The sequence below is a fragment of the Corapipo altera genome, unplaced genomic scaffold (assembly GCF_003945725.1).
Source record: "Corapipo altera isolate COAL_440 unplaced genomic scaffold, ASM394572v1 2b, whole genome shotgun sequence".
Lineage (NCBI taxonomy): Eukaryota > Metazoa > Chordata > Aves > Passeriformes > Pipridae > Corapipo > Corapipo altera.
Genome location: NW_020884874.1, coordinates 831,410 through 857,329, shown reverse-complemented (window position 1 = coordinate 857,329; position 25,920 = coordinate 831,410). Strand labels below are relative to the sequence as shown.

The 25,920-nt window shown below is 35.1% G+C and overlaps 1 long non-coding RNA gene across 1 annotated transcript; it reads left to right on the top strand.

Moving 5' to 3' along the window:
- The first annotated feature begins 1,285 nt into the window (after positions 1 to 1,285).
- Positions 1,286 to 15,169, top strand: LOC113943030. Its single transcript, XR_003526164.1, has 4 exons — positions 1,286 to 1,492; positions 11,901 to 12,176; positions 12,309 to 12,509; positions 14,511 to 15,169. It is a non-coding gene; the product is annotated as an uncharacterized LOC113943030 (long non-coding RNA).
- Positions 15,170 to 25,920: the final 10,751 nt, after the last annotated feature.

The window sequence follows — 25,920 nt, the reverse complement described above, 5'->3', positions numbered from 1 at the left end:
GTCTATGCTGCTTTTTCAGTAAACAGAGCTATACAATCAACAATGCATACATGACAACTGAAGAACTACCTAAAGAGAAAAAAAAGATATACTCACAGTACAAAAAATAAATATTACCTATTTCTATCTAGAACTTTGCTGTGTGATTCTAGCTGTATATTAAGGCATCATTGCTCATTTAGTTTTCACAATTTGAGGTTTTGGTTGTAGTAACTGTTTCTTTCCTGAATGTAGCATTTAATAAAGTAGTGATTTTCCTTTAAAGACTCATAGAGACAGGCTGCTCACAAAGTGAGAAATCTAAGTTCCCAAACCCTTTTTTACCTGAGTTTACAGTTTTTTCACTCTCCTAAATGATAGTAAACATATTAACCAAGGCAGACTTGCCTTTTTTTGTGTAAATAACATACATGAAGTAAGATCATACAGTTTGCTAATACTTAAATAAAAGGACAGTCTAATAAATATTGCTTTGCACAAGTCGTGTTTCCAAATTCTGTGATTTTACTTGTACCACGTATCTCCTAATTTAGGGATGTAAGAAAAGCTGAAGATGACTATCACGTAACTGAATAGGTCATCAGTTTTTGTAGATAAATAAAGCTTCAGGCAGTCACATACTGATTTGGAGGCCATTCAGAACATTCTGTATGCATTAAGCAAATAATTACCAGAGAGTAGTAGATTTTTTTTTTTTTACATATTTCAGTTATAAAGCTGAGCAGCTATAATTCATATCATCAACCACCTGCAAATAACAAATAAAGCTGATGCCAGAGAATAACATCTACTTCTGAAAACTCGAAAGGAGACATGTAACATGTTGCACCTACTCAGATACCTACCTGAAATCAGGTGACAAGTGAGGTCACTGGATAACAACAGAACAGAGCAAGCATTTCTCATACAAGATAAAGGAGGCCAATAGACTCAGGAAAATGCTCATTCTGCTTGAAATGATCAAGAAGCAGCACAGCCTATTATAGCAATCACGTGCTAGTTTCTGCCTCCCCTGCTTTCCTAAGGAAAGCACTTTTGTGTGATCATGTTCAGTGCAAGGCTTTGTCTGCCTATCTGTTTTCCTGTAGTAACATTTTAGCCTTCTAGTTCAAGAGAAACAGGAGAAGCAGAGATAGCAACATCCTACGGGAAGCCAATGAAGCACGTTGCCTGGGAATTGTATTCTTTGGTCCTCCAGGCACCAGGATACGACGTTCTTCTTGTCTCACATAGCGAGCAAGAAGATGCAACAATACACAAAGCAGTCCATGCATGTTTACCAACAACTCAAAATCTGTATTTCCAAACCAACTGTAGCGGGTTTGTGTAGTAAAATAACATTTCCTCTTTCCAGGAGGAACAGGATATTCTGTATCATGTTATGTCAGTCCAACTATAAGAGGGAAGGGAGAATAAACTTGGCCCTTCTTCTTTCTTCCGGGATGGCCCTGTAGGCAGCTACGTCTGTCCGAGACGCTGTTCCGTGGGGGAGGTAGAATTTTTTTACTGTTAGTTTCCTTTGCCTGTGTGTTTGTACCGTTACTAGTCTCTTCTTTTTTTTTTCTCCATGTAAATATAAACTTTCTTCCTTGGTAAGCCCAAGTTTTTCACGGTCTTTTTCCTTTCGTCTCTCCTTTTTTTGGAGGGGGGGAATCTGCGCAGGCTCCGTGGACACCTAGAATTCAGCCAAAGTAAACAACTACAACAACCATCCCATGACTGATTACACATCCACCAGGATTTCAAAATTGTTGAAGAAAAAAAAGGAAAGAGTGAACTGGGAATATCTCAGTAAGAGTGCTTGTAGTAGATATGTATTTTTAAGGTTATATCAGTTACTGATTATATGATAATAGGGAGGAAACAAATGCATTTCTATTTTACTGTAGACAAAAAGTCAAAGAATGTACATTCTGCTAATTGCAGGAGTATTTAACTGTTCTCATGGTTGTGACAGATTTGCACACCTCTACCTGCAGTATGATCACAAAATGTTCAAAAGAAGCAACTTTGCACAATGACTCAGCTGCAGATCTCGGTCTTGATTCTGCAAGTGAGGGGATACTTCACTGATCATCTCTCCTCAAAGAATTCCCCAAAAGTCTGGCTCAGATATGGTGCCAAAGGAAGGACATCCCAGAGTAAGACCATGTTACATTTCAGAGAGTGTGTATTGTACTGTGGCACACAGGACATTCCCGGAGAGGTTCAAAATTATGCCAGATAACTCTTAGGCTGTAGAGTGGCGCAAATCAGAAGAGTTTAATGTTACCTCTTTTTACTGTCTTCTGACTTGTCTGCAAATTCTGTGCTGTGCATACTACAAAACCTCAGCCCCAGTACCAAGATTTATCAAAACTGTTTATTTAAAGGTTCGAGTCAGGATCCTGATCTAAATTATTCCAATACAATAGTGATACTCAAGGTTATTTAAAATGTTCCTTGCTGACTTGTTATTTTTAGGATTAGTACAAAAACATCCCACGACAGCATGCAAATAAGGGTAGAGTACCTTGCAGAGAGATATCATGTCCAGAGGATCTCACCTTTGAACAAAATGAAGGGAAATTTTGCTGTTCAGAGCCCCTCCTCTCCCATTCCCCCACAATAGAAGGAGTGATACCAGAAAGGACAGGAGAGACTGAGCTTAGCAAATAGACAGATGGGTATCAGGCTGACATAAGGCCTGGAATATGCAAGTATTGTTCAGGCAGTCCCAGGGGATTTACAATGGCACATTTTTTGACATTGAGGAAGTTACAGTGAGCTCAATGACTTATTTTTAATCTTCATTGCATACATCTCTGCTATGCTGTATTCATATTGTAATTTGAACCAGATCGCACCCTTTGGTAAAACAAAGGAGAAAAAAAAAAAAAAACATGGAACGGGGATGAGAGATTTTGTTCACACTGAATATGTAACCTTGCTATGTGGTAAAATGTTATGAGCAGATGTTGGTATGAGGAGAAGCAAATCAGGAAGATCAAAATGATTACAGCATGGTTGAGAGGCTGAATTTAAGTCTCTTTAATAAAATAAAAGATCATTGGCTGTCAAATAAAAATGGGAGTTTATACAAAACATATGAATACATGAACACAAAAAATATAGAAAAGTTGAACTTGAATCAGGATAGATAAATCTTTTAGAATTTATTATCTGGTCCAACAATAAACAAATACTTTACAGTTTGTTGTAAATTTTAAGATTGATAGAAAACTGTTCGATGGTATTCAGACTGGAAAAATACAGCAAACTTGCAGCCCAAGGGATGTGCAGTATCCATAGGTTTCAAACCTGAGAGAATAGTTGGAAATATTAATATAACTCTTCGAGCTCTGCTTCCAAATCCAAAATCTTTTCAATAACAAAATATTTGTGAGACACCTTGAATATTTTTTCATTAACATATTTCTGCATTTAATTCCAAATATATTTATATTCTGATTGAATTAACAAAGATGTAAATCCAAAGCAATTCTACTGAAGTCATAGGAAATAAATTAAGGTAATATCGGTTATTAAGCAGGCTGAGACTCAAGCTATTAATACTGTTTAAAATTCTGTGCCTTCCACATACTTCAAGATAGCATGAGGCCTGTTATGTTTCCTCCTCCTTCCTACTCTGTTTTTTCTCACTGTACAGAGAGCAGGAAAATCTGTGTGTTCTTTTCAGGTGACATTCCATATTAAGGGTCAGGTCATGCCATCAATTTTTAAACACAACTACCCACTGAGATCAATGCAGAGTGCTACTTAAAACTGACAGTAGGGTGTGACCCTATTATGCCAAGAAATACCTCTTTACTTGACTAAAAACCTGGTTCTAGTCACAACAGCCACCTACAAGCATTAAATACTGCATTTGTAGGATTCCAGTGCTGATGTGCTATATCCTACTGTGTTTTCAAATGTGATCATTGCTTATACTTTTCAGTTGTCTAAACTTCATTCTAGTTCATAATAATAAGAATAAGAATAAAGACACCCATCTGCAGCAACACCACAGTTTTAGCATTGAGTAAAGAACTACTGAGGGTGTAGGTCCAGACCAACGTATGCCTTATGCATACATGCATCTTTGTGCTCTACAAGGCTTTATTGGTCTCTGTAGGACCTCAGGGTAATAGTCATAGAACCACAGAATGGTTTGGGTTAGAAGGGACGCCAAAAATCATCTAGTCGCAACCCCCTGCCATGGTCAAGGATGTCACTCACTATATCACGGCCCCATCCAACCTGGCCTTGAACACTTCCAGGAATGGGGAATCTACAACTTCAACCTGTGTAGGTGCTTCAGCACCCTCTGAGAAAATAATTTCTTTCTTTTACCCAATCTAAACCTGCTGAGGATGTGGTTGACCTTCTGGGCTGTGTGTGCCCAGACTTTTGTCCTGTCCTTTAATCAAAGATATCCTAAAAGATTGATACACATCTTTAGCCACACAGCAAATACTGTAATGAGGGCAAAGAGGGGTATTCAGAAGTCAGAGCATGAAGTAAATGGATAAGGCCTTTGCAAAACTGAAGTCACCAATTTATTTTCAGATTTTTACTCTCTTCTTTGCCACTGTCATGCATCCTGCAAAAAATAATGATAGTTTTTAATAGGAATAATATTCCAGCATAAATTTCAGCATTTTCAAATTCCAGCACAAGTGATTTCAGGTGAGGTGAGTATTAGAGAGGTATCACACAAAAAAACAGGTAAAATGTTACAGCTACAACTGTAGCTAGATCATTACAGATAAGCTATGCCAGCAACTATTCATTCTCTGCATTTTACAAACTCATTTTGGTTTTACCAAGCCAGTCAAAAGAATTAATGACCTAATATTCATTCCACTCCTCTGCCTTGTCCTCATGTATTTACTTCCACACATAGACCTTACTCTATACAGGTAAAAAAAGTTTTGATTCATTTCCTAGGACAGGCATGTCATTGCCTTTACATGAAAGAACAGATGAAAAATGTTTGCTTAGGTATTGCTTTAGTATGGAGGGAATGAGCAAGGGAACGCACTCCAGGCATGCATTGAAAGCTCCTAACTCCCATAGTTTAGAAGTACCCTTACAACTGTGACATTTTCAAAAAGGATTTAAAACCAGCTTTTCCAAGGGGCTTAAAGATTGCATTAAGTACAGGATGTGATTTTTAAAAGGGCAGAAACAGATGACATGTAACTTCCAAGTTGCTTTCAAAGGAAGACTGAGTTATTAAATGCTAAAGTCACCGCTAAAATGTGATTTAGGCTGTTAAATCAGGTAATGGCTTTTGAAAAATTTACCTTCCATTAATAGAAGGATAGGGTTCTGTGTGAAAGAGGAGATTCTTTTTTGACACCATTTCATAAGTTCCAACACTTTTTGACGTAAGAAGACTTGTTCAGGCAACTATAATTTTCAGGGAATTAATAATGGTTTTTGAATCCTCATCTTGCAAAATTCAACCTTGGGAACTTCTTCCACCAAAGAATGAGTGAAATTCCCTAGAGTTTAGGAACTCCCTACCTTTAGTAAGTGTGAATCTTATCCTGTGAAACATTGGACTAGAAATTTGAGGTCTGCATTGTTGTTTTAATTATGCAGGGTTGTTAAATGTCTTCATTTTGATGCAAAAGGAAGTTTGACAATCAGTATAAAAGCTAAATTCCTCCTCTAGCTAATGTCCAAACCTGTTTTACTATAGCTTTTAAAAAACTGAAGTGCAGTTTCTGGTAGAAAATAATTACTTCTTTATCAGATCTAAAATATTTCTGTTCCAAATTAATTGTCAAAATCCCCTCCTCCTGTGATTACACTGTGGAAAGTACCACGTTCTCACTGTAAAAAGCATTATGGGCAGTTACAGGAAAATATGATATCTGTTCCAATTACCTTAAGCATCTTTCATCAAGCCAAGTTCAAACTGCATCTCTGACCTATAATGGTGACCCTTCGTAGTAAAAATACTTACAATACAAAAATGGGGTGAGTGGTTGTAGTTTTGGTTTTGGTCGGGTTTTTTGGTGTATAAAACACTACAAAAATTCATGCTTTCGATGATGGTATTTCTGAAGCCAACTGGTTCAGGAAAAAAAAAATATTATTGTCACAGTCAGAGCTCAGATCTGCCCTGATTTCTCAGGATGCAAAATATGTGTTTTTACAAAGTATCACAAGTGTTGCTGCCTTTAATGTGACATAAATTGAGGCATACACATAGGAATAATTGTAGAATTCATTCAGTTTCTGCTGCATATTTTTGATGTTCCATTTATAACCCTGAAAATGACAAACATACGGACAGAAGGGTACAAACAACACCATAATAGAAGCTTGTGGAATACATTATGCCAGTCAGCTTTCCATACAACACTGTATCAACTTTGCTTTCTACTTGGTAGCAGAACTCCAGTTTGTAAAATGTGAGATATTATATCTTCTCTATTGCCTGTGACACTACAAAATACTTCCATCAGTTACTGTTAACGTACTGAAAGTTACCTAAATTACATATCAAGGTCAGAGCTCCACAGTACCACCTAGCTCATAATGCAATTGCATAGTTTGGCTTTTTAAAGTTACACATATTGCAGGACCCAGACACCCATAATTTACTGTGACGTGGAATTAGATAAGGTGCAATCTGACACCATGCAATTATCAACTTGTGATACAGCACTCTGGTTTCAGAGGCCACACAATGCGCAACAGGGGAACTGTCTGCAGAATTAGACCTAAAGCAGATCATATGTATAGTAAGGGTACTTCAAAGGAAAACCAAAACATTCTTTCACTGTGTTGTTATTTGTGGTATTGGACATCATTCATCTATTTGTAAACGTATTCGTCTATGGTGTTTTTGCCGGAAGTGTGTTTTCAGTAGAAGTGAGTAACTTTGATTACCCTCTCTTGTTCTTGCTTACAACAGGGATGTCATAGCACAGAAAAAAAACAAGCATTCCTATGCTGAGAAGTGCAGGTATTTTGAAGGCTGAAATTTCTTCCTGTTTTAAAAAGCACAGCCTCAAATTTCTGCTTCATTAAAGTGCTAAGAAATTAATCCACTTAGAACACTGGTTGTTCTTCGTTCTTTCTGAATTTTGTGAAGAAGAATCTCACAAAGATGATAAGAAGATTTTTTAATCATTGCTTTTTCCTATGATGTGAATTAAATAATTATATCAGCTTCTGGCCCATATAATAATGTCACCTGCTATATTTATTCTCTGTGGCTGCAATGAGTTTGGAGAACACCTGAAATGTGCACAGCAGTTGGAGAACCTTCATATCTAAGTTATATCTGTACATTTACACTTGCTGCTGTTCTACATAAAATTCTTAAGTGATAGCACAGACAAAAGAAAAGTGTTTTCAGAAAGATTCACTTAGTGTGAAGCAGACTTGATGGGAGGAAGTCTTCCCAAATGCCTTTAGCTATCAACTCTATCACATAATCCACTTTTAGAACTAATGAGAACCTAACCTTAGAATGATAAAGAACATTTTTCGTCTGACTGCACCATAGTCTGCAGTTGAGGGATTGTACAGAGGTGGCTATCAAGAATGGCACTGCCAGCAATGGGTGAAAGAATCTCAAGTCAGTCAAAATACTTGTAACGTATAAAAAGGTAGCATTAATATGTTCTTTTGAGGAGTGAGAAGTTTCACAGGTTTCAAAGAGCACTTGCACACGCGCGCACGCGCGCACGCAAAAATCCTTTTAAACTACTGAGTCTGCTCATTTGTGTAATCGCTCAAAGGTGAGTAAAGGATCATGTCATTGCCCTTTGGGACAAGCTTTCATGAAAAACCTACTGAGTATTTCAATAACATTAACATGTACAGTGTATAAAAAGCCTTCAATATGAGTTTACTTCAATTGCCTGGAAGTTTTTACACTTGCACATGCTGCATAGCTAGACATTTCCCTCTCCTTTTTACTTCTTCTTATCTTCTACTCCTTTTTCCTGCCATATGCCACTAATGTAACCAGAGGCCATTAGGGCAACTCACTCCCAGGCTCAGATATTGGAAAGTACAGTAAATGATCAAAGCTCAGGGTCAGTGCGAGCACCTGGTTGGCTTTGATCACCATCATTAGTTATGACAAGCAGGAATCCCTCTTGTCCTCTCAGAAAAGTGTTCATGCTGGTGGTGTATTTATTTTGATCTCATACTGAGAATAAAAGTAGCCTTGTGATTAAAACCTGCAGCATTCTACTGGAAAGCAAAGTTACCTCAAAGTGATGGGGATGGATTGCATGTACCTTAAAAATGAAAAATATAGTATGATGCTTTTAGTCCACAATGTCCTTGTCAAAAAACCTGTTCAGAACAAATATGTCTAGCTGTCTGCAAGGAGGATAAAATTCAAGAGCTTTAAAAAGAAAGAAAATAGACAGCTCAGTCTCTTTTTCAATCCTGTTGTGCTGTTAGCTCATAGTTCTTTTTGTGGTTAGAAACATCTTATCTCCCTTAAATTTATTTTTCATAAATGTAAAATAAAATTATACTCCATTACAGACTGATTTTTAAATTGTTAATTTCTCCTGAGTTTCATCTGTGGTACATTGGCTCATTTCCTGCAGAGTGAGTATGTAATTTTCTTCAAAATGCATTTTGAAAGTCTGGTTATCCTGTGTTTATTCCATGTGAGTGTCTTCATTAGTTTAGATTGCAATCTTTTTGTTTGAATGTAGTCTTGTATCAATTATTTTCATAGGTTAATTGTTACAATAGGAGGAAAGTAGAATACACTGAGCAACTTTATTTCTGCCTTTTAATTTTAATTTACTCTTTCTTGTTCTGTCTAAAAGGATGGGAAAGAAGTGGCTTGTAGTTTTTGACATCCACTTACTCATTTGAATTTTCTTTCTTTGATTGTAATTTATTTTCCTCTCTCTAATGCTTTATGTTTCAAATTCAATTGTATGCAATTGCATGAAAATAACAAACAGTATGGAAATAAGGAATAGTAGATAATAAGAGGAAAATTCACAACAAGCCTAGGTGGTAAATTATCCTTGAACAATAAAAAAAAAAATTGACTGTTCTGGTCTAGTGATTTTCTATCAGTTGTTTGATATTCTGTGGAATACTTACATGTTTTTAGGAACCCACTAAATAGGTGTTCTGAATTAGCTTTTACAAGAATCTTCTTCTCTATTCCTCTCTCTCTCCTCCCTTCTCTCTCTGCATTTGGACACACACATGCACATAGAGAAACACACATACGCATATATGTATATGTCATTGTAGGAAAAAACTAGCCTCCAGACTTAATCATTTCCGAAGAAGCTACTCTTGGTAGACAGGTATATTGTCTTTGCATTCCAGTATCTAATTTTTAATATTTCAGGTGGAGGGTGTTCACCAACATGTTAGTTTCATGAAGAGTTTATCACACCTATGAACAATGTTTCACTGCACTTCCCATTGATAAAAAATACCTGTACAACTCTTGGCCAGCTCTGAAGGTCAGTTTGAAATTTAGACTCCTACACATTCTCTGGTCACCTCCACGTTATAGTACACAAAATCGTCTTTGTGTGAATTAGCAATGGTCGGCCAGTCCAAAAAGTCTGCTCAACCTGCTTTCACATAGACCATTTGTACTTTGGCATTCAGTTCTGCTAAAACTGTGTTGAAAACTGATGTTTACTCTTCATACCCTATTTCCGTACAGTACTTGAAAAGAAATTGTTTGAGTTTCTTCCGATGATAGTCAGGTATTCTTTTCTCTTTGTTCTTCCCATGGTAAGTGTGGGAAGATGGCAGGGGGTAAAAATTAGAGGAAACTGAAAAGTTATATTCACGTTCTAACAGAAGTTATAACAGTACAGAAATTATAGGTGATGGCAGTCATTGGCAGTGGATAGCATACTTGAATAAAGTGGGAAGACCCATTGAGGGGTCTCCCTTATACTGTTGGTTTAGCAGGACTGTTCAGTGAAGGGTCCCCATAATGAGATGCTGACAGATTGGTTGGGCACAAGAGTCTCAGCTGTCCTGGGGCACTGACAAACAAATCAAACACTAAGGGTCAACAAAATCTCCCCTTTCCATGTGACAGTAAGCTACAATCTACTCTCTTCTTGCTAGCTCATAGCCCCTTTTCTTATCTACATGGGAATTCCTCATATGTAAACTTCATGAAGCAACACATATTTTCTCAAAGTGAATAGTATTGTTATAAATACAACAAATTTTTATATGTTTTGGATTTGTAAAAGATAATTTGAATGAGGTTATCTATTTCTGATTTAGTTATTCCTCTATATTGCAATATGAATCATGACGGAAAGTACCAGGAAGTAAATAGATTTGAATTTAGGAACATTTATAATAACTTAGAGAGATTAGTGGCCTTTATAGATTATCTTAAGCAGTAAGAGGGCTAGAGATACTTACTTCTGAATAAATTCCAGCTTTCTCTAACATAATAAATATCACTTTAATCTAGAATATACAACACATTTTACTTCCTCAGAAATTCACTTTCCTCTCGTGTTTCGTGGATGTTCTTTGATAGTTTTGGTTTGTATTGTGGTGCCACCAAATGCAGCATAGGTACTGCACAAACACGTGTTCATCCTAGGTGAACAAAGACTAAACAGGAAAGATGTATTAAATACCAATGTTGAAACAAACATGATTTGGTCACAACTGCCCCATAACATGGAGGCAGAGTTGAAACCAGAATCCATCTCAACAGCCCACTACATCACTGCATTTATTGTTAAATCCCATCATTCACCTAAGTGAGCCGCATTCCCAGTATTGCCAAAGTTGGTCAGGTATTTTGGGAACACTGTAGGTGGTCTGAATTTGTTAAAAGAATTTTCCCAATGCTTGTCTATATTTTTAATAGGTATGCAGAGCATAAACTAGTACTCTTTGTTCTTGTAAATGACTATGCATTTCCTAAACTACTCTGAAAAAGAACTTGAGAAAAAATGTCTTTTTTTCACAAACCAATCTGCTGCCACTTTAAGCTACACTGCTTTTTTTTTCATTCTGTGTTGGTTGAGATCTCATTTAGTTGCAACAACATGAGCCTAATGCCGCAGACATATGGATGTTTAGGGCAGCATGTTATTGACAAATTCTTTAGACTGATGATTTATTTTGTACATCAATGGACAACACTTGTTCTGTCTATGAAGCCTGTTTTCTCAACTCTGTTCATCTGGGAGAGACATGCTGTGCACAAATGGATACATAGTTTATTTTATCCTATTGAGCCTTCTATGGAGCCATGTATTTCATTCTGATTTATGTCTGGTTTAACTCCTTCAGTCTGTTCTTTGACCTGCAGGTATGCCATTCCAAACTGAATTGCACTTCAATACATAAGTGGTGCTCAAGGAGAAGGGGAATGCTAGGGAGAAGAACTATTCCTTAAGAGTATGCTTGTTGAGAGATTTGAAACATCACTTGAAAACGATGCATTGAGCCCTGTCAATGGCATTTTTAATGCAGATGAACGCTAGTGACTTCAAAAGGGCTCAAAATGAAAATGTACATCAAGTGCCTCTCCTGAATTTGCCCTGCTGATGTTACTAAAGTCAGATCAACTGAATTCAGTAGGATCAAACCACATACTCTCAGAAAAGTAAAGGTTTACAAAGTTTGCAAAAGCTGTATACTGCTGGCATGCTGAATAGTGTTTTCCATAATCACTGGTATTTATAATCACTCTGAACATTTCAGGTTCAAAAGAGGGTATTTGTCTTGAATTCCAGGAAAACAAAACACACTGTCATTTTCTGGAAAGAATCAGCTAATATCATGATAGTGGTTGAAGCAGACGTACCGTATAATTGCTCTAGTTAAAAGTTAAATGCTACATTCACTTTTTATAATGTATTTATTTTTGGAACTAGGAAAATTTTCTTTTCTTTCTTCTGTAGCTATTGGAAGTAGTGAAAAAGAGTAAGGTTCTTGAGTGACATGAGATCAGATATGGAAAGTCCTCAGGGATACTTCTTGGGAAGTCTGAAATCATATGATGGTACATACAAGAGATATCTCACTGCATGGGATGAATTGAAGTTACCCTTACTGCAAGCATAATTTGACATATTGAATGTGCTATCTTGACAGCTGCCATTATCAATAATTAAATAATATGATTACCAGCTTCCCAAGTTACATTGCACAACACTGCTTACTGTACAACCTTTTAGGTAAGTTCATGACATAATCTTGGATGGATTTCTTATAAATGGTCTTGCACAATCTGACCTCCTCATGATTCTCATTGTGGGAAGCAGTGATTTTTGTTTGGTTTTTTGTTTTGACTTTGTGCACATTTGTAGGTCTGAAGATAAAAGCTTTGGCTTCAGCTAGAACCCACTTACCTTGGAACTGGGACATGAGATAAATTCGCTAGCACATTGCAAAATTTCAGGATTCCTCCTTGGATATGTCCTGGGACAACTCCTGCAACCAACACAGTGAAAAGAAGAGAATGTTGATGAAAAAGTAAAGTAACTTAAAGTCTTTCCAGAAATATTTGTGTAAGTACAGGAAATAGTGAGATCACAGCATACCTTATTGATGCAAATCAGAAGCATGATTTAGTCTGATTACAATCTTGGTAATTCCAAGAACAGGGGATTATTTTTAAAAGTAATTTTTACAAGCATCTTTAAATGCAAAGTGTTACTTTCAGATTTTTGTGGGTTTTTTATTGTTAATGTGTTTTCTGCTCTATGATATTATTAATTTATGAAATGAAAACAAGTGACTCATCAAAATGCAAAAGTGTTTTAGCTCCAAAAATTTCCATATTTTAAAACCTTTCAGCTATTTCTGGTCTTGTTTCTGCAATAGCAGATTTTGTGAAAAATATCATTTTTACTGCTGATTCAAAGATCTCACCTTGCAACTGAAGTCGTTGTCTAGCCACTTGAACAAAAAAAGACTTAATTTAGTTAAAAATTCAGTCATAAATGTGAAATCTGTGATTTACCTCAGGCACTCTTTTATGGTGGGATTTATGCTACATAATTCTGGAAAGTAGTATATCCACAGCTCTCAGCAGTTCTACATATCTAAACTAGTCTTTACAGTGGGACTGTAAATTCACTGTGTTCTAAAACGGGCAAAATTAATTAAACTTTAGTGGATTCTTTCCCCCTGTGTTGACAGTATGCAGAACCTGTAGCTTGGTGAAGTTGATCAACTTTTAGATTGCTCAAAATAAAGGAAAAGTTCCCAGCACCAAAAAGGCATCTCTGAGACTTTGCAAGGGAATAGGATAAAGATCTGATTACAGGACCAAGACCTAGAGATTATTATGACAATATCTTTCTGCTATTTTTGTGACAACTATTGTACAAAAGTTATGAAGTGACAGAAATAGAGGTCATTCTGTCAGAATCTTAAAATGTGCAAGCTGAAGGCCCTATTTGTTGTTCTTTTCAGCTGTCGTTTTAGGACCAGATCACTTTACAGTGCTTTTCTCTTTTTATGAGAAGGTGTCAGCTGTGAAAGGTGGTCTTAGATAGATACCAGTGCTTGTACTTCAGAGAACATTGGAGACATGCATACACGAACACGTCTATAGTTATATATGTGTGTTTATATACAAAATGAATGTAGAGATGGAAGAAATGAGATGAAAAATAGTATAAAAAATTAAGTTTTCACTGATATTTCTACAAATAATTTTTTATAGTAATTTTATAAAATTCTGATGCAGTCAGTGATTTGAATGAAGACCTTGATTTCCACAAAGGCAGAGGGCAAGAAACACATCATGACTGAATAGTGAATGAGTTATGAATATTGTACCCCCATAATTAAATTTATGGTGAAAATCTTGCTCAAATCTATTATGATTTCCACATGTAAAAGTTATGAAATATTTTACAAAATCATTTTCCTATTTTTAAATTGGTTATATCTGCACAACTCCAAGATAAAGAAGGTTTTATCATATATTAGAAAGCTGAATTCAAATCAAAATACACTTTTAAAACTATAATGATAAAAACTATAAATTTTGTCCTTTTTTTTTGATAAATGACTTACTGATTTTCACTGATTTTCACAAAACTTCACAATAAATTAATTTAATCCTTGTAAGTTCAAATACTTTCAAGCAGTTTTATAAGAAAAATAAATCATGTTTTCCTTTGGTTTAACATTCTGTCTGTATTTGATATTTCATCCTTCCAGATTTCACTTGAAAATTTGGAATGACTGAAAAATTGACCCTGTGAAAACTGATCAGTGCTTTCTGGTTGATTCTTATTAATAAGATGTTCTGCTTCCTAAGAAAATATTTATAAAGACACAGTGATTTGCATGCATTGATATATCATATTTTTTTAAGAGGCATGGTTAATGTGTATAATTTTTGTATTTAAAGGCATAACATTTTGAAAAGAACTAATTATATCCTGCATTATCACTTGATGACAGAGTATCAACAATTTTAAGTGACAAGCAGTTTGTAGAAGAAGGTTTGCCGCTTTTAAATGTCAGTTAAAAATAAAATCCCTCTTTATCAGATTATGGATTTCAGGAAGGCATGAAGGATTGGTGCTAAAAACCACTGAAAGAATAACTATTCATTTGAAGCTATGCAAAAAATGAATTTGAAAATGTTCAGGTACATTGAGTTATACTAAAACCTCAGTAAATGTTGCTTCAAAATGTCGCTGCATCATGTCCCTTTCGAGGTAGTGGACAGTAGCAGATCCTGACGACCCATGGAGTATTAGATATTGAATTTTTAATGATGTTCACTGTATTATTCTGTTCTGATTATCCACTGAGCATCTATAATATTGGTAGAGATCTTGATATATCAGCACATTCTTGTTTTTCTACTCGACACTTCCTACCTTAGAAATTTTCTGTCACAGAATAATTTACTTAACATTATATGAACTATTTTTACTTGGGTAAACCCATTCAACAAGAAATACATGTTTTGAAAATCTTAATGTTGGTCTATTTATCTCAGACTGAATATTACTTTGGAAATAGTGTGGCTTTATTCATTATAAAAACACAAGAACTCCATGCTTGTGCTTTGGCTTTATGACTTGGATATCTTGCAGCAGATGGCTGCAGTTGCTAGTATTTGGACAGCTGAATTATGAAGTGGTAATATTTTTTTGCCACTTAATCTGTCTCTCTGTCACCCTCTTTCTCTCTCTCTTTCTCTCTTTTCCTATTTCTATCTCTCTCTACCCCACATTTACTGTTAAATAAAAATTCATACTATTGACTTTGCCGTGTGGTCTCATTTGCACCTTAATTTGAGCAGAGGCATCTCTCTAATAATTTTAAAGAACCTGATCATAACATGTGTCCCTATTCCACAATCATTACATTTTCTTCTAAGAAGTTCTTCAGGAGTTCTGACCACATTTTTGATGCAGCCCAGGATACTGTTGGTTTTCTGGCCTTTAAGTGCACATTGTCGGCTCATGTCCAGCCGCACAAGTGGAAAATATAAGGAAATATGCACCCTCATAGCAAAGGAGGACAAAAACATTCCAGATTACATTAGGAAAACCATTGCCAGCAAGTCAACAAGGTGATCTTTCCCTGCTACTTATCTCTTGTGAGACGCATCTGAAGTGCAGGGTCCCATTCTGAGCTCCCCAGTACAAGACAGATAGGAATGTAGTGGAAAGAATCCAGCAAAGGGTCACAAAGGTGATAAAGGGATTAGAGCATCTTTTGTGGAGATAAGGTAGTGAGAGTGGGGATGATTCAGTATGGAAGAAAACTCAGGAGGATCAATAAGTATAAAGTTCTGATAGGAGCAAATTGTTGTGCCCAGTTGCAGGACAAGCGGTGATGCATACAAGTTAAAAAACAGGGAATTCCATCTGAATATAAGAAAAAAATTTTCTGCTATGAATGTAATCAAACACTGGAAAAAGTTTCCCAGACAGACTTTGGAGGTAACAAATGTTGATGACCCTGCTTGAATAGGAGGTTTAATCTAGATGATCTCAAACTGTCCCTTTCCAGCTTAACCATTCTGGGAAATGGGTTTTATAGCTTTCTGAGAAAAAATCTGTTATGGCACAAACCTGCCATTAGCCAGGACTGTTTTATAATCTGAAAGTCATTGGTTACCATGTTTGGATATTTAAAAATGTATTTTGGCCATTCCTGTTAAATTAATGTCAAATATTATGCTCTGCCAGGGGAAGTTTAGGTTGGATATTAGGAAGAAATTTTTTACAGAGAGAGTAATCAGACATTGGAATGGGCTGCCCAGTGAGGTGGTGGATTCTCCATCCCTGGAGGTTTTTAAGATGAGACTGGATGTGGCACTTATTGCCATGGTCTAGTAACCACAACAATGTTGGATCAAGGGTTAGACTTGATGATCTTGGATGTCTTTTCCAACCCAGTTGATTCTATGATTTCTAAATATGATTTCCAAATATGATTTCCAAACCTGAATTTTAAAAGAGATCCATAACAAATGATAAAATTAAAAACAAGTTCATAAGTTATTTAAAAGACCAAGTACAAAGATAATTCTTAATATTGAATCAAGAACAAGCTGGATATAGCAAAGCCCTACTATGAAAAAAACTCCAAACCTATTTTTAACACTCTCAAGGTCAAAATTCAATTTCTTTCCAGTAGGTAGACTTCTAAAATGGACTTTCCTGAGATATCTTCCTGTCTTTGATATAAAATATGGAATTATTTTCTGGGGAGTGGAGTGAAAGAAAGAAAAGTAAGGAGTATATTAAAAGTTTGTTTCATGGTGCATTAATTTTCCAGAACTGGAAAGACTGAAAGGTTTGTAGAACATCCAAGTTGTATAGCTGTGGAATTTATTTTTGTTAATAAGATTTGTAGCATTCAGCCTTTTTCTATGATGTTCAAAGTATTCTTCCTCATTTTTCTATCTTAGAAAAAAAGGTCCCTAGAAATAGAAAACAAAATCCTGGTTCTTTTGAGATGAGAGACAAAGCACCCTAAGGGGGTTGGATTTCACCTAGAAGTTACTACATTCAATTTGATTATCTCTTCAGCTAGTACATGAATTATGCTTAGAAGTGGAAAGCTTTCAGTCCACTTTCACTCTGGGCATAGATCCACTGAAACTCAGGAAGTTACGTGAGGAATATGCTTAGTATATTCTCTGAGAAGGGAGGAAGAATATTACTATCGAGATTTTAACAGGTCTATATATCTATATAATTTCTGTAATGTTTCAAAATAAAGAAAAATTTCTATAAGGTTAGTAGGAGATTAGATCACCTGAACTGGAAGTATATGCTGGTAAAAAAGCTTTTGCTTGTCAGCCTTGAGAATATACTGCACTGAAACTGCACTAAAGATATGCAATTGGTAGTGGTGATAGTGGGGTGTTAGCTGATTTTATTTTCCTTATGGATGAAGCTTTTTGTCTTTTAAAAACCCCCGCAAACTTACATAAAAATATTTTTGTCATAATACATTAGGTTTTAAATGTAACATCTGCAGGCATATACATGTACACACCTGGTTATTTGGCTCTCATTTAGTATATGCAGAATTCAAACCGAAATTTAATTCTTTATATTAATCTTTACTGCTTATACATGGTGCTGTGCACTTACCCAAAAAACTCACTGAGAAAGACTTAATCTCATAAGTTTTACACTTAACATAGAAATCCCTTCTCAAAGACCTCTGAGAAACTGTGCAGTAAGGATAGGTAGACCACTGCTTATTACAGTCTAACTTTTTGGGATATTTGTTAAAGGCATTTTCTTATGAACATTTTTTCTATCTTAACTAAATAGACTAGGCACTGGTTTTCCCAGCTCTTCCTAAAGCATTAAAGTAACTTTTTGAGATATGCATTCTGAAATGAAGGTGTTGATTTTGCCTTCATAACAATGAGATGAAAATTTTTCTCTTTCATAATGCAGGAAGACAACTTACTTTTTTAACATTTTTAAAGGCAATGTAGGGTTGTTCTTTCACAATTTCTGATTTTTTTAAGCTGATAAATCTTAGCAACTGGGAAAATTAATATGTGATTAAAAATTATATTTTGTCATGGTTATCTTTAAAGACAGTAAGGATACAGTAGAAAGTATGATCATAGTATGATGTATAATACTGCTTGGATGTTTTTGTATTCTATTTCTTTTTGTTGTTTCTATGTATTATTACATTTCTATATTTGATGGGTTCACAGCAAAGGTAAGGATTGTTAATAATCAGAGAAAACATCTGAGGGCATGAAACTTATTCCTATCACTGTTTGCAAAGTCAGCACCGCTCTATTACAGTTTGTTCAAACTGTAAACTGAAGGCAGATATAAGGACCCTTAGTAACAACATAAAAACTTGAGATGATGAACAGTTTACCATGCTCTTCAGAAAACTGCTCCAAAGATTTATTACACTTATAACCTTTATTGTGAGCAGTTGTCACTTTATTTGCAGTTTAAATCTGTTTGTTTCCTCTTCCAGGATTAGGACTTATCTCTACCTCCTACACATCTACTTTTAGGAAATGTCTTGCTGGTATTTGCTTGCTGATCTCAAGGTTACTTTTAAATCTTGTCTTTTATAAAATCACTGGCCTAAAATAAAGTGAAAATAAAAAATAATCACATTTTTAATTTCAGTAGCAGTTTCCAAAAGCTACATCCTGGCGAAATGTAATAAAATACTTAAATTAATAAAGCACTTTTAAAAAGTCCTTAATACAGAATCATTGAGTATCCATTATGCATACTATACATTGATTTTGTGCTGTCAGTTTTATTTAAAGAAAATGTCTACACGATTTAGCATGTACTGCTTATATCTTCTGCAAGTCACCTCCCCCCTGAACTAATAAAAAATGTAACATGAAGTGTTTTCCTTCTTTCCCAAGAAATTATAAAGTCATACAATTAGAATGTAGATGGTCCAAGGTGAGGGTCTTGCAAGCAGATCTGAATTATGTCATCAAGACTCCACAGGAAGAAAACACTTAGCAAAAGGATGGCTGGAAGATATTCTAGGCTTTAATAAGAGGGACAAGATTTACAGGAATTCTACCATATAATTATCCAAAGCAGGAAGTACCATTGTGCATGTCAGATATGAAAATTATTGTCTCAGAAGAGGCAGAAAAGTTTTACATAGAAAAAAGGTAGACCTAAAAATATCAGGTACGTTTCACGTGTTGTCACAGTTGTTTTTTAAAATATACATGAAGCACAGGTATAGAACATTACACAAAAGGGGCAAATCAGAATACTTTGTAAAGCAACAAAGCTCTGCTTAAGCGCATTTTATTTTGAACTTTTGTTTGAAAGTAGAACAATGTTGACCTTAAAGTTAGCAGACACAGCTAATACTGTTGAACCATTTTTTGACCATATTTGAAGTGAATTGGATAAGGGTATGAGAAGCATTCACTCTAGTTTAAAATGTTTCAAACACTTTTTTTGGCACTTTGTAGGGAAAAAGATAAATAAATCATACTTATTTTACTCTGTGCCTTTAGTTGAGAACTAGGGGAAAGTCTAGATGGTTCTTCTCTATTTTTAAAGTATAAAAAGATTTAAAGTGGAATGTCTCATCGGCTCTAAAATATGTTATATAGGGCATTCAGGAATGATAAAATTTAGAGTCTAAACTGCTGATAATATTATGCAACTATTTTATCATTTAACAATTATTCCTGTTTATAGATAGATTGTTTTAAAACCCTGGATGTGTGAACAGAGAGGTGAAAGCATAAATATAGAGAAGGGCTCCTGTGACTCACATTTAAAAACAGGCACCTTGTAAGCTGGGGGAAAAAAAGTAAGCATGAGAAATCTAGCCCTAGTTTTTCTCGGATTATGTTGTAATTGGGATAGAAATGAAAACTATTTTTAATTTTGCACTGCAAGTCTCAAAGTACATTCACTTGCTCCAGTTTAACCCTTCTGTATTCATTCTTGCTTATTTATCTATGCAGTAGCCGCATTGAAAAGGTTTGCCAAGGAAAAGGAAACTTTACCAGCTAAACAGATGAACCACTTTGACATTTAAGATATTAAAATGATAAAGAATGTTTCTATGCATTATCAAAATCTGTTGACTCTGTAAATAGCTAAAAACTTTGAGAGAATGTGTTTTCTACTGTGATTTCTGCTAAATTGAATTGCACCTTGATAAATCACAGGACTCAAGATTTGAAACTTCCTATTTTAAAACTCAGAGAGTGAAAATTAGGAAGACTGACAGTTTGTCCCCTCAAATTTTTTATTAACTGCTCTGGGGTAACTGTATAGCATAGCTTTTTCTTTTTTTTTTACCCCCCAATGGTACTGCAAGCACTCCAAATTTCTGACGGGAAGCGCAAACTCAAGTCCAGACTACACTTTCCTTGTCATTTCTACTGCTTCTTTTATATTTCTTGCTTTCATATGTAAATAATGATGGGTTATATCAGTGATAAACTTCTACTCTCAGTGTTGTTTAGCACTTCATTTCTTTCTCTTTCCCATTTTTAAATCCCTTTTCTCCCATTTCCTTAATTATAAGAATAGTGGAGAGTGAACTATTCATATTAAAGTTCCTTTTTTGTCTTGAGTTCCTCCCCTCAGTCTCATTTTCTGTATTGATTGCTAAGGAAACCAGAACTTAACAAAAACCCTGTTTCAGATAATTTTCATCGGGAATAAGATATAATGAAAACCAGGTAAACATAAAGTGATACAGACAAAAGATTCACTTCTTGTTTCCAGTAAAAGAAGTATGTTGTTTGAATTTCAGAAACCTCTACAGTTAATGAATATCTCACAATTTTTCAGAAATTTATAGGAAGCAGCAATATCCTTTTCCAGTGTTATACAACTAGAATGCACCTATTCTGTTTAACTAAAAAACAGAATAAATAGGTACTATCTAACAAACATTGGGGTATTTTGATTTCTTGAAGGAATGGAATAAGACAGATTTTTTTTTGTTGTCATCTAGTACAGTAAATTCTCTTACTTTTTGCTAGTGTTACTCCATGAGGCTTCAGTGTCAACCTCATTCCATGAACTTTTCTTCAGATAGATTCTCTTTTTTGAGCTACGAACCTGTGCATTACAAAAAGAGAAAAAAAATGAAAGTCAGAACTTGAAATTGAAAAAAAGTTTAAAAAAGGTGTAAAGACTAACATCACATGACAGATGAAGTCATACTCTAAACATGATGTCATTGTCAAAAGACAACACTGCTTTTGAATTTAGAAATCTTTTTTGAGATAAAGTGAAAAGTTGTGACTGGAGAAAAACTTAATTCTGTTCCTGCATTTACAATATTTTGTCCTCACAACCAGGAATTTCTATTAAAAAAAAAAATCCAAAAAGAGACAATAAATACTATACAACTTCAGCATAGCAGTGTGTGGCTTTAAGAGAGACAGCAGAATCAACTGTATTGCTCAATCTTTTCACTCTCAAACTATAATAGATTTTCGCAGGGAAGTTGTAGATTCAATTTGTGCAGAAATATCTTAAATAAGGAGAAGTTTTGAAAATTCATTAAGGATTGTAAAGCTCTGGAAGGAAATGTAATCTATATCAACAGATAAAACAAGTTGGTGATCATCCTTTAATCCTGAGGGCAAAGGTCAGAACCTGGCATGTGTCCTCACAGGTTATCCCACTCTCAAACAACTCTGAAGCCTTTTCCAGATTTCTCATCTGAATATCCTACACACTATGATAAGTGGAGTCGTGGGTCAACATTAGCTTTCAAAAGTGTATTTAGTTAAATAAGGTCACTAAACCATTGACATTTGTGATCACTAAATAAATTCTTTGAGGTATATTATCTGGGTAGTTATTAATCATATTTTGAATCAAATAAATGAGTTCAGAGACAGGATCTTTTGTTTTGAGTTGTTATGTGCAACTCCCCTATAAACAGCAGTTCATTAAATTAGGTCATTACCATCTATTGCAGTGAACATGTGCACATTATGTTACACAGATCATGTACTAGTTGTGTGCTAACACATTATCTAAAACAGAGTTTTTGAGTACATGACTAACTTGCAGAACAGAAAATGAGACTTTTCCTTTCACAAGTTCATCCTTGCAAAATTCTTGTTTGTTTCATTAGGGTATAGGTCCATGGGAAGAAAGACGAAAAAGGAATCCTACAAATGCTTTTTGTAACTTAATCTCTCAGGATTAGATGTTCATAGAGTAGGATTTGAAGATTTGGTCTTGGTTCAGGTCGCTACACTCTCATCTAAATCAATTCTGCTGCCATCATTACTTTCAAAAGAAACCAAGAGAGACTAATCTCAAGGAGTTTCAAAACTCCAAATCCCGAAATCAGTATTCAATTTTTATTCAAGTTCTTGCTTGTCTAACTTCTGCTACCTTTATAGGGCAAACATAGGGCAAGCCCCTTCCTTTGGAGGCAAGAAGAGTTTTTTGCTTGGCTTTTGCTGAAGACCCTGAATTTAACACCTGAAGGCAGGCTGAAGGCAGTTTAATCAACATCAAAACTATCTTAGGCGATAAAAGAGTTAGTTTCATTTAACACCTTTATTAAATATTTTTTTAAAAAACTCTCTTCAGGGTATGACTATTGAAGCAACAGATCATGAAACAGAGGTATCTTAACCAAATCAAATTTTCTTTACCAAAATTCAATAAGACAGTAATCTACATCCTCCTACATCCCTTACAAAAATCTGCTTTGTTGCTTAGGTCCAAACTTTGAAATACTTGCTAAAAAAAGCCCTATCCTACAACTACACAAAATAAATGAATCTTTCTTTAGCCCTCAGCTCTTATGGGAATTTCCTTTGGTTTGAAACCTCATGTTGTAAGTTTACCTCATATACCAAAGCGCAGTGTGATCTCTGTGCTGCAACCTACTTCCCTAATAGCTTTAGCAATACCCTCCTGACATTTTTACTCATAGGACATGCAGTCTTCTCTTTCACTGGCTGCATACAAGTCAATGTATGCTTTCCACGAGGGAGAAAACCTTTCTTCTAAACTCCTGTAGTAATTTCCCCTAACGTTTCAAGAACTACTTTGATCCTGTGACATACAATTATTTGCCTTTCCCACAAAATGGTTTCTTACCTACTGGAGCTCATCCAATGTGCCGTGACTTTCCCAGATGTAAGTGTAAATCTTTCACACTGTTAACATTCCCTCCTGTAGCAACACTTTTCTACCTCAGTATTCCTTTGAATTCCAATTAGGATGTCACCGTTCTGATTTCAGATGTTAAACCAGAAACAATTTATTATACCATCTCTTTTCAGTCAGATAAATGGGTACCTATTTGTTTTCATATAATTTCTGTTTGTCCAAACATCCAAATCAATATCAACTATGATTTCTTGACAGATCTTGTCTAATCTTACCCACAATATAACTCAGTGATGATAGTTTTGAAGATTCTGAGCCTTTTAATGCTGAGGGAAGACAAATTACTTTAAATGCTAATAGTTCAATAAATGTATAAAAAATATAGAATATTTAAAATAAGACAAAGATTTTGCTTTTTATTGGCATTTTAGCAAAGACTTTTAAGTCCACCACATAGTAAAATCTTACATGCAGAGACTTATAGAAAGAGAGTATATCTAAGCTCTCAGTAAAACTATGGGAAAATTTCTCTTACTTCACTGAAAACACTCTGTAGAGGAAGTGTAGGGCAACTTAGGTCTGAAATGTCCGTATTCCATTCTTACGTCTCAGTGTACACTTTGTACAATACAAATAATGCAGTTTTCGTATCTTTGGAATAAGAAGATCCATTACTGGACACAAATTACTAGCATTTGAAAGTGTTATACAGGGCTTGATTTTCAACCACATCTCTGATTTATTTTTTCAAGATAAATGAGGAAAAAAAAAAGTCTGAAAGGTAATTCAGAGGTTTGAAGAGAAAACAACAAATATCATGTGTCTTTTCACCACACATATGTATCTAGAGGAAAGAATAAGCAGTTGTTTAAAAAGATATTCTTTCCTTCATCAGTCAGTAAGATTTATTCCATATTTAGCAGATGTTTTCAGGTGTTTCATATCAAGAGAGAACAACTTTTTATCAATTGAATACCTAGGTATAATCTCTCAAGCCTTAAATGCAATTGAACTGCTTGAGCTGAAGCAGTGTCTGAGGTTAAGTATGTGTGTCAAAATCTCAGGAATTCTGAAATTCTCTTTTCTGCCATTTATATTTTGTGTGAATGTGGATGCTTTGCTTTACTTTTCTGTATCTCAGCTCCCCACAGTTCCACTCCATGATAAATGCAATTATCTCTGGATAGAAGTATTGAATATCATTATAATGACCTTTCATATGAGCTTGACAAGTTTTTAACAAGCAGCATTTTGAATACTTAAACTCCTAGATGGATCCAGGTGGAGATGAAGCGGACAGGAAGAATTTTTGTTCCAATGTGTTTTTTTTCCTTTTAAATCTTATCCTTAATTCAACAGTAAAAACAATAAATTTCAACCTTTGTAACTACAAAGAAAGTTAGAATTTTTCTTTTTCCTTTCTGAAACTGGAATATGTCTTTTTCAAGTAAAAAAAAAAAAGAAAAGAAAAAGGAAAATGTGTTAACTCTTCTGAATTTAATTTTCCTTGAAGTACTACTTCATCACTTCTTTCTGTAAGACAGATTTTTACCAACTTTTTTCCCATACGTTTGGTCAACTAACATGTTCACATTATTCTTGATTTTTAAGCATATCTGAGCCTGTGTGTCCCAGTATTGTTAGAGAAAATACAATAGGAAGGAGGGGTTGGGGAGGACACATTTAGAGTGGGATGGGATGAACACAAGGGATAACTGCTCTTGTATAAACTTATACCTATGCAAAATTTGCTGTTTCTGTTTCAAACCCGAAGCAAGACTGGTGCAGTCCTTTGTCCTACACATCAGTTATTCCAAAAAAAAGAAGGTAGTTACCTGACCCTACAAATTTCTTCTCTGTTACAAACAGTGGGCAGACAGCAATGAAAATGAAAGTAATGTTAGTGCTCACCGCTACAAGAGAATAGATCCTAAATAAAACTACCCTGAACCTGTGAACATTTAAATCACTTAAACATGTGTGGAGTTTCCTTGATGTCGACGTTATTATTCCTCTGCTGAATTTAAGCACATGCTTAAAGGATTTACTTGGCTGGGGCCTGTGAGCAGAAGCTGACCCTGCATTTTTTTTTTTCAAGTGTGCATCGACAACTGCAAGAAGTGTGTAATGTAAACCAGGGCATCTAGTACAGATTTTCAATGGTAAAAAGAAACACAGCTGCGTCAGCTTTCCGTCTTTTGGATGTATCTTTCAATTGTTTCCTCTGATGTCTTGAGATTCTTCACATTTTAAGGGAAATGATTTCTTACTTGATTGTAATATCCATAGTCCAAAGTTTAATATGTGTAAATCTTTTGCAAAAACTTATCAAGACTGAGAGAGATTTAACTTACACACTTTAAGGTGTCCTTTTAATTGCTAGTGTTTCTAAAAGATGCAATCATGCTTCTGTGGTACCGTTTAATAAAGTTAAATATATCAATCAGTAGCTTTCTCCTTCAATTTTATAATAGTTTTTGAAACAAAAGCTGCTTGTATCTGGTCTATTGTATCCAGGGGAAATGGTGAGAGTGTACATTTCTTTCAGAATATATAACCTAAGATCATAAACCGTCTGTCTACAAAGTGCAGAAATATTTTATTGGCAGTCTTTCTGGGCATAGTCTGGAAATTAAATGTTCCCCACATGAATGGGAGTATAGCTGTTGTGAATCACTAAAACATAAACATACTGATGATATTTGGGTTCATATGCACATGTTATATGGTCCTTGCTATAAACCTAAGTCTGAGCTGCATGGTTGCCAAGCGAGAAACAGTGGCAAAGGGAGTTGAAAAAGGTAACTTTATATTAAGGTGGGGGGAAAGAAATAAACATTTTCCAAAT